General features: G+C 39.2%; 1 protein-coding gene across 1 annotated transcript in view; it reads right to left on the reverse strand.

The window, feature by feature from the left end:
* The window catches only part of TENM4 (teneurin transmembrane protein 4), a 358617-nt gene that overhangs the window by 184845 nt on the left and 161082 nt on the right, over positions 1 to 12690 (reverse strand). The gene's annotated exons all lie outside the window — the stretch shown is intronic.

Consider the following 12690-nt stretch of genomic DNA (forward strand, 5'->3'; position numbering starts at 1 on the left):
ACACAGAAAATCTTATAGACATCTCTGACAGATTTTTTTGAGTAAGACCAAGTAAAAACTACAGTGATTTAAGATCCATCTTGCACTCATGCCTTTGTATCCAGCACCACAAATGTGAGCCACTATGACTGAGCCCTCCTTAGTACAACTCAGCTCCTCCTATTCAGATTGAAGATACATTCTCAAAATTTGAAAACAAGCAGCACTGTTGAGGTTTGTGTGACACCAGGACATAGCTCTCTATAGGTTTCTGGGCTGTGCAAAACCATCTACTGCACACATGAATCTATTTCAAGGCATTACAGAAACACAAGTGAAGTTAAGGAACAAGACAGAATATTTAAAAAGCAAGTACATGTACAAGGAGTATGGAAAATCATGTACAACACTTGCCCCTTGAAAATATAAAGCAAAAGAATGTGGCTTCCAATATCAGTTCCTCCATCCTCAACATAAACTTGTCATACTCAGTCAGTACCCAGCTTAACTTCAGGCTTCACACAGCTAAATTATCTGATTTTTGCTACACTTAGAATGACATTTCTTTTTTAAGGGAAAACCTTGGTGTTTTACACTCTAACTTCTCCAAGAAACTGTACAATGGCACTAGCATCACAGCTATTTAGCATTAAAAAAAACAACAAACCAAAAAAGCAGTAAAGAAATAGAGCATTTCCATTCCTCCGCTCCTCTTTCGCATTTTATTCACAAAGATACATCTGAGCTTGGTAAACACTGTCAGGTCCAAGTTAGTTTATTTAAACCTGTGCATCAGGAACAATATTTTCAAGAGGACTGGAAAGTAATCTGAGTAGTTCTCCAAAACCAGCATGTTTTGGCAATTTAGCAAAAGCAGTGATTTTTTTTTTTCCACTTCAGACTCAATTAGAGCATCTACCATTTACGAACAGCAACAACCTTGTCTTTGCACTACTGCAACATCACAGAACACAACTCAGGCAAAACTTCGTTTGCCATGTAAGAAGGGACTGGGTTTGTCAACAAAGTCTTAACCATTAGGAAAGAAAATAGTTTCCAAACCCTTCCAAACAGCAAGGAATCAAAGCAAAGAAGGTCTCCTGATGAGATGTTCGAAACTCCAACATTTTTATATGGGTACACATACCAAGAAGGAATTCCACCATCACAACTGGTAATTCAACCAGGATACTTGAGGCTGAATGGACAGTAATTTCATCTGAAATGAGTGTATTTACTTGGCAGAGAAACTGTGCAAGAGAAGAGAGGAAATCAGACCGGGAGCAAGGAATTTGCATCAAGCATTTGGCATTGCTATGCTTGCATAATAACTTTGTGTTTATACAGCCCTCATCATCAGATGCTTGGGCACTTCATAGCTATTAACCTCAGAAAACCTCATCAGCTAGGAATCTGCTATTTCTACTTCACAGAAAGGAAAAGGAGAACTACAGCAAGGACTCACTTGGTTCGCTTGTTTGGGCATTAAAATGCCACTGTGTGTTAATTGACTTAACTTACTCTATGCACACATGTTCACAAGCTGTAAAATGCATTTCATACATCCCTCTGTCACCAGTCTTTGTTCCAAGCTCAGTACTAGACACTGCCTGAAATGCCATTCAGTCTGTACCTCTCCATGGACCTGAGTGTTATCTAGGTGCTGCTGAGCTGTTACAGAGTTCAGGAGCTTGGGTGCTCTGAGCAGGTGCAAGTTCCCATGTTTAGCCACATGGATGTCTGTAGTTTCAAGCAGAATTAAAACTGTACTGTTTGCTCTTCCAAGCTCAAGCAATCCTAGGCAGCAAGCAGCACAGATGCCTCTGATGGTCTCGAGTGCTCAAACCAAATTTCATCTACGAGATGTCTTCATATTACAATGACTTACACAATCTTATACTGGCCATAACTGGTTCAGGATCAAATTGACCCAGTGATTTTTTTATTTCTCTGCACCATTTGATTTGCTCTGTCCCTTGGATTTCAGAGTGTAAGTGCCTCAAAAACTCTCAGGAAGACATTGAAAGGACATAGTTTTCCCAAAAGGACATAGTTTCCCCTCCTCTCCTTGGGAGGAGTTTGTTGCCTGTAGATCAGTATTTACTGCAAGAAAATTAAGAACTCAGGATGGTTTGGGGTGAAGCAAGAAAGCTATAGGAATTCCTTCCAGGCATGTAAAATGCATTGAAAAACACCTGAAAGGAAATGTCTTATGAAAGGAACATCTTGCTTCAGTGAAATGACAGAGCTGGCAGCCTGGAAGTGCTGTGGCTTTTCTGCACTTTATCCATCCCCTTGAGCAACTGAATTGACCATTCCATTCACCATTAACTCCTAAACGTTTGCAAACTGTCCTACAATGTCCCAACATAAAAAAAAAAAAAAAAAAAAAAAAAAAAAAGGACAGAATTTTCTGTAGCACAGATACTGTGTTATCACACAAAGATAAAAGACTCACATTGGTATGTTAACTCTTGTCTTTGGTTAATAGATTTTGTCTAAAGCAAAAAGCTTCTTGTGTACCTTGATCCCATCATCACATCGATCATAGAATGAAAGAATCATAGAATTCTTTGGATTGCAAGGGACCTTTAAAGATCATCTAGTCCAACTTGCTGGCCACAGACAGGGATATTTTCCACCAGACCAGGTTGCTCAAAGCTCTTCCAGGGGTGGGGCATCCACAACTTCTCTGAGCAACCTGTCAGGTGTTTCACCACCCTCACAGGAAAGAATACCTTATAACAAATCTAACCTATCTGTTTTCATTTAAAGCCATTACCTCTTCTCCTGTCACTACAGGGCCTGGTAAAAAGTTTCCATCTTTCTTATAAGGTCCCTTTTAGTACTGAAAGCTGTAAGAAGGTCTCTGACAATGACCCATGAGAACGAGATCCACGTACACCATACATACCAAAGTCCAAAAATCTAAGAAAGAATTATTTGAAAAGCATTTTTATTTCTAGGAGGCTGAAAAGTTATCCAGAAAATGAAACACAAAAGCTCAGAGCTGGTGCTCGATTAAGGGTTTTGGATTTGATGTTTCTAAGAAGAAAATAAAAGCCTATAAACATTCCCAACCAGACACCATGCAATTTCTGCTGCAGGTAGGTAATAACCATGAAAGCCTTTCTGAAAACAGAACAAAGAGTCTGATTTACTTTTGAAGAACACTTTAGTAACGGGTATGTTATTAGGAAATAACCTGATTGTTAATAATTACTATCCTCCCAATACCAATTGTGTCTAATTGGCAAGCTGGTGAAAAATTCATTCTTCTGCTTGCTCCCCCTAACTGCCATACTCATGCTAAAAAGTCAAGTAGCAAAAGCAGTGGATGTTTTGGGTCTCTACAGCTCAGTGGGATGTGTAAAGCTGTTCATGCAAACAGTTGTTTAAAGGTTTTAGGAGAGGCACAAGTCAACCCTGTTCTGTACTAAATGGATGCAAAGTTCTTTCTTGGGGAAAATAAGAGGGGGGACATGTTCCTAAAAGCAAAGCAATAGTTGGAGATTCCTGATGTTCTCAGTCTCCAGGTCAATTGAACCCACTGTTGACATTTTCTCTGGCTTTTTTTCCCCCCTCTGCTCAGCTAGACATAAGATGTGTCTCACAAAGTGTAAATGCCCTCCTAAAAGCCCCCATGTCCTTCTCCCTCCCCCTCCCCAACGTGATACTAGGTAAATATTCAGGTATTGAAGGCTCCCCATGTATTGAAAGAGCACACTGCAATTAACAATCATTAAAGTGTACCCTTTCGTTAAATACCATGTGGCTTTCACTGCCTAGGAAGCCTCATGACATGCTCTTTGCAGAAGCTTTGCTTATACTTCCCATGGCTAATAAAACTCTTATCTGCCTTCCCTTGGCATGGAAAAAAATGTAGCTAAGTGCTAGCAAGAGCTGCCCTGAAACTTGCTTTGCAGGTAACAGAATAAACCACCTTGTCCTCAGTCCTAAGTCACCTCTGGCTGCCTTCTCGGTGAGAAAAAGAAGGAAGTCCTTTCAGAGTTTGATTACTTTGCTGAGTTCAGGATTTAAATCAAGGCAGTGTGATGTGACTATTCAGTTGCTAGGCTCGGATTTATTTTAGCAAGGAAAATTTAAAAATTAGCACCAGCTGAACTATGACACACCCAAATAAATTAAAGTTCACATTGGTAGGATTGAATATTCAGGATTATGATTATTTCTGTATTAACACACTAGCTCTTTCTGTATTGCATTATTCTTACTCCACAGATGCTTGTGCAGGCCATAAGTAACATTAGCTGATACTACTAAGCCAGATAAAGAGGGATATGGTTTCAAAGTTTGTCTTGAAGAGACCCAGACTTTTGGGTATCTTCATAGTATCGCCTCTTGCTTATGATACACAAAAACACTAAAGTCAAAACAACTTACTCAGCAAAGCAGAGAACAAAGACTCTGGTAAAGCATTTAGAGTAAAAAAGGACAAACAAAGATAATACTTCACATGGTGAACAAAATGGACGTCCCTTGGGACAGGTTGATGGAGTGAAGGAGTTAGCAGAGAGAAGCAGATGATTGTGATAGATCACAGGGAGAAGAAAAGACAAGACATGCTTACTGAAGCATATGAGACCCCCAGAAACCACACCAGTCAGCAAAAAAATGAAAGAACATGCTGCTGGCCCTTTATTAGCTTGTTGCTTTGCCCAAAGCAGCAAGCTAAGCATAATAAATAACCAAACCAATCAATTATGATGTTTGAAATTAAGGCTATGGCTGAAGCCACAAGCTCCTTCCATAGTGTTTGTTAAAAGTGTTCTCAGAGCAGCTCACAGGCTCTGCTGCTGCCTTCTTGTCTGTCCTCTCAGACCTAAGTCCTGCAGGTACTGCTGCTGGCTTGATGATTCCTCACCCAGATGAAGATCCTAGAGAAGCTAAGCAATGAATAAAATAACAATTAACAATGGATCTTGCCTTCAGCAATGGAAAAAGTTTCTCAGAATGGAAGCTCAAGAAAACCACAAAGTTAATCATCACCACCAAGAGCGTGGTGCACAGCCTGGATGTACAGAAAGTGCAGAGAGTAAATGGTATGCAGGCAAGACCCAGAGACTTATGGGCTTCTCATTTGAAAAACCTAGTCAGTTTCTTCATACTAAGAATATATCTTGAATCCATATTTATCTAATGTCAGGATATTTTGCATAAAGAACACAGGGGAGAGCACAAGCTTTGGAAAAGCTAGGCTTCTCTCAACAGGCATCCCACCATCCTCAGCTCAGCTCTGCTAACATTTGGCTCAATCTGGAGAAGAATTTGGCTCCATTACTCCACTGGTTTCTACAACACCTCTCTGAACTGGTGACAGCAAACCCAAGGCCAACACAAGCCAAAATACCACTCCTGATAGGGAGAATGATTTTCCAAAGCCCCCAGTGCAGTGTGAAGCAAAGGAGAAAATGGGTAAAGACAATGTGAGAAGGGACAGCTGAGACACTGGGAAGCCAAAATGAACAAGAACAAAAATTAGAAAGAATGGGAAAGTGGAAAAAATACAGAATGAGAGAAACTGAGAAAAATAAGAAGGTTAGGAAAGAGCAATAGAAAGTAGAAAAAAAGTAAAATGGACTTAGAATAGCGGCTGGAGCTCAGTCAGTGGTTGAAAAGAAATGTAAATAGCTTGTTTCTTTGCTCTGCCCTCTTTTAGTGGAATCAAGCATTAGATTTGTGGTGGTTACATATTCCTTTTTAACCTACAGGTTTGACAGGCTGACTTATAATAACACACTCTCTGAAATGAGACCTGAGTTTTGCTTTTTTTCTTAATTGAAAAAATGCTGGATTCCACTACTGAATTACTCAGGGCTAATTTTGACTCAAGTGAATGTATTGCTTTCACTCCTGTCTCAGGAATAAACTTGACTGTAATTATCTGGATAACTGTCTCTCTCTACACTGAAATTATATTATTTCTTTAGAAGTGGAAGAATTGACTGTTACACAGTTAATCATATTTTTGTGACATTCAGTGTTATGAAAAGGAGCCTTTCAGCATGAAATAATCACTAGTTTGTCAATCTTCAATAAATCAAGGAAGAGCACACAAGATTAAGAATAGAAACAGTAAAACAAACATCAAAGAAATAAATCAAGCAGCTTGTTGTTTGTTTTTTTTTCTCCTACACTTCTTTTCAATTTCAGTGTTGGACAAGGCTTCTGTGTCCCAGCATGGCAGAGCATACCAACACAGCAAGAGTCAAGGATTGAAATGGCTTCTATGGTCCTTCTGGTGTCAGAAGAGGGTAAAAGCAGCAAGCCTGAATGCAGTATTTTGTACCCATTCTCATTTTTAAGATCAAGTCCTGGACCAGACAGATCCAAACTGATGTTAATCTAAGGGCACTGGACATTTTGAGTGTCAGAGGATCTAACACTCCTAGAGGTCTCACTCTAGGATCCTGACTGAAGATTCCAATGGTCCATAATATCATTAATTCACACCATTTACACATACATACCCAGGTCACTAAACCAGAGTTTGTGGGACAAGAAGAGAGGGATTCCTGCAAGGCCAGTTCTTGCATGGACTTCAGCAGTTACCTTGTGACTGAAAACTCAGCACAGTGCTCTGTGTTTCTAACATCTAAAATTATTTCCTGTGAAAAAATACTCCCCTTCCATGGCTTAAAGGTCTTATTCAAGGAATGAAAAACTGACTTCTGAAATAATCTTCTGCCTGAATGATTGCACACAGTGCTCTCTACAATCCAGCAGGACTGGGGCTGCTGTGCCATTAGAAATGTAAAATTAATAGGTCACAAAGGAACGGAGCCCAAAAAAAATAAAAAAAAGGCAGCTTGACTACCTGGTGTTTCAGTGAAGACTCTCAGCTTGTGGCTGGGAGGTCCCATGGCTCTGCTTCCTGGCCTGCTGATTTATTTGACACAAGACAATAGTTTAGAAATATAAAAAAAGGTACAAAGAGGGACATTTGGGGTAATGCTCAGTATTGTAAATTCCCCATCTGGCCCTTTTCCTGACTGCTCTGTGATCCACCTTCAACAAGAAAAAAGGGTTTACCAGCTGCCTTCACAGACAGAATAAAACCAGTCTGCTGGGCTGGGCTGGGAGTTCTTCAAGCTGAGAACTGGACAATATGTATCCACTTATCCCTGGGTGAAGGGATTAGTATGAAGGATTTAGATGAGAAAACAGAGAGGTAGCTGTGTTGCGTTTGTTTGCGGTTTTTTAAGGACCTCAAAAGTCATAAACTAGTAAGCAGATGCTTTCACAGCCAGCTCAGTTATGACATCCATCCATTAATACCTGGGATTCTGCCTGCTGTTTGACCATTCCCTCCATGTTCAAGGAGAGCTTAAACTATGCAAGTACCAGAAGCATTTCTTTCAGAGATAATTCAGGTTTCTTCCTTCCCTCAATCAGAATCCCCATGTGCAAAGAAGGATTTCAAATGATGGAGAGCTTCCTACTTTTTAAAATTTTGCCACCAGAATGGGAACTGCCTCTCAGGAAAACAGCATTGTTGTCATCACCTAAAAGCCTGGCTTCAAATGCATTTACTTGTGATATTTGACAAAAATCAGTTATTCTCTGACCCCTCCTGACTGAAGAGCTCTATCCAAGATTTCCAAAATAGAAACAAGTGGTCTACCAAATAGTGTTAGTTCCTTCTTAGGAGAACAGTTTATATTTTCATTTAGTTCCCAATTGCTCTTAATAGGGAAGGAAAAAAGCTTCCATCTGAAGCATCGTATTTCTTTGAAACCTTCAAGGAAGTGACTAGAAAGACATGTTATAAAATGAAGCAGTTAAACTCAGTGTTTCTTCAATGCAAAGAGTCAGCACTTCCTATTCAATGTCTTCCTAATTACTTCTGGGGATCAAAGACTTTCAAGTGATTGCCTGTCCATTCAATCTGCTAATAGATGATCACTGGCCCCTCCAGTGCTATAAAAAAAGGTACAAAGAGGGACATTTGGGGTAATGCTCAGTATTGTAAATTCCCCATCTGGCCTTTTTCCTGACTGCTCTGTGATCCACCTTCAACAAGAAAAAAGGGTTTACCAGCTGCCTTCACAGACAGAATAAAACCAGTCTGCTGGGCTGGGCTGGGAGTTCTTCAAGCTGAGAACTGGACAATATGTATCCACTTATCCCTGGGTGAAGGGATTAGTATGAAGGATTTAGATGAGAAAACAGAGAGGTAGCTGTGTTGCGTTTGTTTGCGGTTTTTTAAGGACCTCAAAAGTCATAAACTAGTAAGCAGATGCTTTCACAGCCAGCTCAGTTATGACATCCATCCATTAATACCTGGGATTCTGCCTGCTGTTTGACCATTCCCTCCATGTTCAAGGAGAGCTTAAACTATGCAAGTACCAGAAGCATTTCTTTCAGAGATAATTCAGGTTTCTTCCTTCCCTCAATCAGAATCCCCATGTGCAAAGAAGGATTTCAAATGATGGAGAGCTTCCTACTTTTTAAAATTTTGCCACCAGAATGGGAACTGCCTCTCAGGAAAACAGCATTGTTGTCATCACCTAAAAGCCTGGCTTCAAATGCATTTACTTGTGGTATTTGACAAAAATCAGTTATTCTCTGACCCCTCCTGACTGAAGAGCTCTATCCAAGATTTCCAAAATAGAAACAAGTGGTCTACCAAATAGTGTTAGTTCCTTCTTAGGAGAACAGTTTATATTTTCATTTAGTTCCCAATTGCTCTTAATAGGGAAGGAAAAAAGCTTCCATCTGAAGCATCGTATTTCTTTGAAACCTTCAAGGAAGTGACTAGAAAGACATGTTATAAAATGAAGCAGTTAAACTCAGTGTTTCTTCAATGCAAAGAGTCAGCACTTCCTATTCAATGTCTTCCTAATTACTTCTGGGGATCAAAGACTTTCAAGTGATTGCCTGTCCATTCAATCTGCTAATAGATGATCACTGGCCCCTCCAGTGCTATAATGGCTTGCTGGGTGCTTGCAATTTCCTGCAGGAAAGGGAAAATCCATTTTTAAATCAGTATATTTAAATATTTCTATGGGTATTTGTTGGGTTGGGTTGGGGGTTTTTTGGTGGTTTTTTTGGTAGTTTGTTTTTGTTGGTGGTGGTGTTGGGGTTTTTTTGTTGGCTTTTTTTGTTTGTTTGTTTGGGGTTTTGTTTGTTTGTTTGCTTGTTTTGTTGTGTTTTTGTGGTTTTTTTTTAATTCTAGTTGCTAATTTATGAGAGGGAAATAATAATAGAGAATTTAAGTCACCAGTTAACGGTGGGTGGTGACTAACGTGTCAGTCTATAGAAAAAAAATAGATATAAAGGTGGTGTGGCTTACCCAAGGAGCTGCCTGCTTCAATATAATCTGTAATTCCCTTCACCATTTACACCATTGTGAAAGTACAATCAGAAGTTGAAAGATGGACCTCAACAACCCTTTGCTGCTACTAGACAGCACACTGCACCAAAGAAACTCATTTCAGTCCCCACAGCCCTAGTAAATTTGGTGTTACACATGCTCAGGCCTTTCTCAGTAAAATACTATTTTCCTATACCCTTTCTGGCAGGGACCATATTACTATAAAAATTACTGAGATATTTCTCCAAGATCAAAGTCAATTATAAGATGGTCCCACTGTACCTCTAAATGGAGTTTTAATTTGTGTATATAATATTAGAAATAATGGTTTTCCCATTGGGGTACTCACTTCAATTAGGGAAATGAGGACAGGCAGCCCTACCAGAGGGCCTCCTACCTTGCTTTGCAATTACTAAAAATCTGGATTAGCCTGTTGTGGACAGTATAATTTTACAAATGCTCTTTCATTACACTCATACAGACTGTGAGACCCTAATTTAAAAGGGTGTAATTTACATAGGCAGATCAACAACCTCTCATTTGCTTCCTTCCTTATTATCTCTACTAGATATTGTTAGAAAACCTGCTTTCCCAAATTAATATAACAGGTTGCTTAAAGCCTTAAAAATACTGTTTGCTGTTTAAAACTCACCAACGATATCCATCATTTTCTGTCATCCCAGCACAACAGAGGTGGGATCAGACTTTAAACCTAGTATCCCATTTTAAGGGTTAAATTCTAAATATTGTTGTAGAATTTGATGTGTGAGCTGATCTCTCAGATGGCTGCCTGTCCCTCTGAACATGAACGTGATTTTATTATAAAGACAAAATTTGAGAGTGCTGCTTGTGGTTTAATCCTAAAATCAGCTGAAAAATGCATTAGAGTTATTAGTCACCACACACATTCTAATAGCACCAGATCCCCAGTTGGGCTGTGCTAGTTGATGTAAGAAAAATTAACAAAATTACAATCTCTGAATCCCTTGATGACCAAAGTTTAACTTGAGCTTTACTTAGTCTGAGTAAATCCAGCAACTTCAAGAGCATGATGGAGGTGCTTCAAATTCAGTACAAATTTACACATTTTGTAAATCAAGGTTCATCAGTATCACCAAAACTGAACTCTAAAGCAGAATCCTATCAATTTGGTGACTTTTTTTAAGAGATCTGAAACAATTTACTGTACACATGTATTCAGGAGCATCTTGTTTTAACTGCTTCAGACGACAAGTGCACAGATATGTTTAAAGCAGGCTAATAATATGTTAATTTATTTTCTAATTTTTCTTTACATAAGCTTGAAAAACAAGCAGATTGTTCCAACAGTTCATTTGAAGAGGGGAAAAAAAAATATTTTTAATTTTTAATTTTTAATTATTTTTTTCCTTGTAGAAATCCTTGGCAAATGGATACAAATGTCCACTCTGAGAAAGCTGATAAAGTGGGTGACACAGCACAATTAATGACACTAGACATTTTCTTTCCATCCAGAGACCATGGGCAAAATCCAGCACAGTACTTTCAGGTACTATAAATCTAAGTGAATGGTTCAGATCAGTGTGGAAAGCTCTCTCAATAATGAAACTTAACACAACCTGATGATTTGTTCCCTTGGACTTAGAATTAAATCCAGCACATAGATTAAGGCAAGTGCTGGCAAGTGCAACCCACAGTATTCTCTTAAAAGCCCCACAGACATCTTTATATTTAATTATACCTAAAAAAAGCATTTGCTAAAGAAACTCAAAGTTCGCCAAGTCAAGCACTCAAAAGTGAGCAAAGAGCAGAATTAAGATTGCTTGTGTGATTTTAGATCAGCATATGCTACTCTGCAATAGCCTTTAATTCCCTCATCAAAGGCTATTTTTTTTTCCACTGGCCTGATGCTGAGCAGAACAATTGCACAGAAATTGCCACTCAACCCTGGCAACTCCAGCACTGTAGCATGTTCAATTGCTTTCTAGGGATGCCATATGTGCAGCCTGGTTGGTTGCGGTAGGAGGGGGTTGGAAAGGGAAGGAATACACTCAGTGCAGACAATTTTGCTACTGTACTCTAAATAGGTCCCTACTGAGTGAACTCAGATTTTCTGCTTTTGTTGCAGCCAGCTCTGGGTGGGTCAGGGATATGATAAAGCACAAGGTGTTGTTTGTTCTTTCTAATAGAAAAGAGGTGTCATGATCTCCTATTACCTCCAAGCTTCTGCAACATAAATCTAAAATAACAGCAGAGCAAACAGCAAAGTTTTGCATAAGTGAATGAGTACACTGAGAGCAGGCATCCAGACCCTACTGTCACAAGTTTAGAGCATGTTTGCTTCATATTACTTAGGCCATGATAATTTTTTCTCACTGTTACATGTCAATGTAATGTAATGTAATGTAATCGAAGGGCTTGCTCAGGGACATACACTGTCTTTGCCTTCATCCCTGAAGACTATGTTGATAGCAATGAATTAAACAGTATCAAGCAGAGTGACTTTATACCACTTCGTTGTTAGAAGGGACTCTACTATGATTTTGGCTCTGGGCAGCCAGCTCCTGAATTCCTGTGCACAGTTCAGCTAGCAAGGACCAGAGATCATTCTCAACAGACAGTTTGAGTGGGATGATCTGTAAGATTTTAACAGTAGAGAAATGCACCCATTTTGGAACAGCTGGATGCCCAGACTATGTTTCCCACATACATGTTTCACAAACTGGAACAGTGCACGTTCCAGCCTGACTTGAAAAGGTGTACTAATATAAATAAACCATTACAGACTTGGATTAATGCTGTTTGGATTATCACCATGCTTAGATAGTGAGGTTTATTTTTATTTTTTTTCCACCAAAAGCCTCAGGAAGTCATTTTTATGCTTAATTTCATTATCATTTCTGCCATAATTAAATGAGATCCTTCTGCACTGGTAGCACAATTAGAGTTTCTTTTGATATACTCAGTGTAAGCATAACCATCATCTCTGCTAACTGCCTTGTTTGGCTTTGCTTTTTAAAGAGTCTCTTTGCATAATGAAGTGATGCTACAATTGTACTAGGCAAGCAAGGTGCAATGCTGCTGCTGTTATGTGCTACCCTATTTGAAAACAGCTAACATATGATGTTCTCATCATCTTTCTAGGCAAAAATTTCGGATTGCAATAAGGACAGGTGTGGAAATCAAGGTATGACAAAATCAAATAAAGTGAAAAATAGGGAAAGCTGGTGATGGTGGGAGAGCTTATTCACTTTTCATTGAAACACAGAGCTTCAGTAACCTCTAACTGCCTAACTGTTGAGTATCAGATTCTAGTATCTTGAAATAAACTGTGTAAATGGTCCTTTTGGAGCTTTTAAGTTTCAGCACAAACAGAGGTGCTGAAATCATGTCAC

The sequence above is a fragment of the Chaetura pelagica genome, unplaced genomic scaffold (genome assembly GCF_000747805.2).
Source record: "Chaetura pelagica isolate M959 unplaced genomic scaffold, ChaPel_1.0 scaffold607, whole genome shotgun sequence".
In the NCBI taxonomy this organism is placed as follows: Eukaryota; Metazoa; Chordata; class Aves; order Apodiformes; family Apodidae; genus Chaetura; species Chaetura pelagica.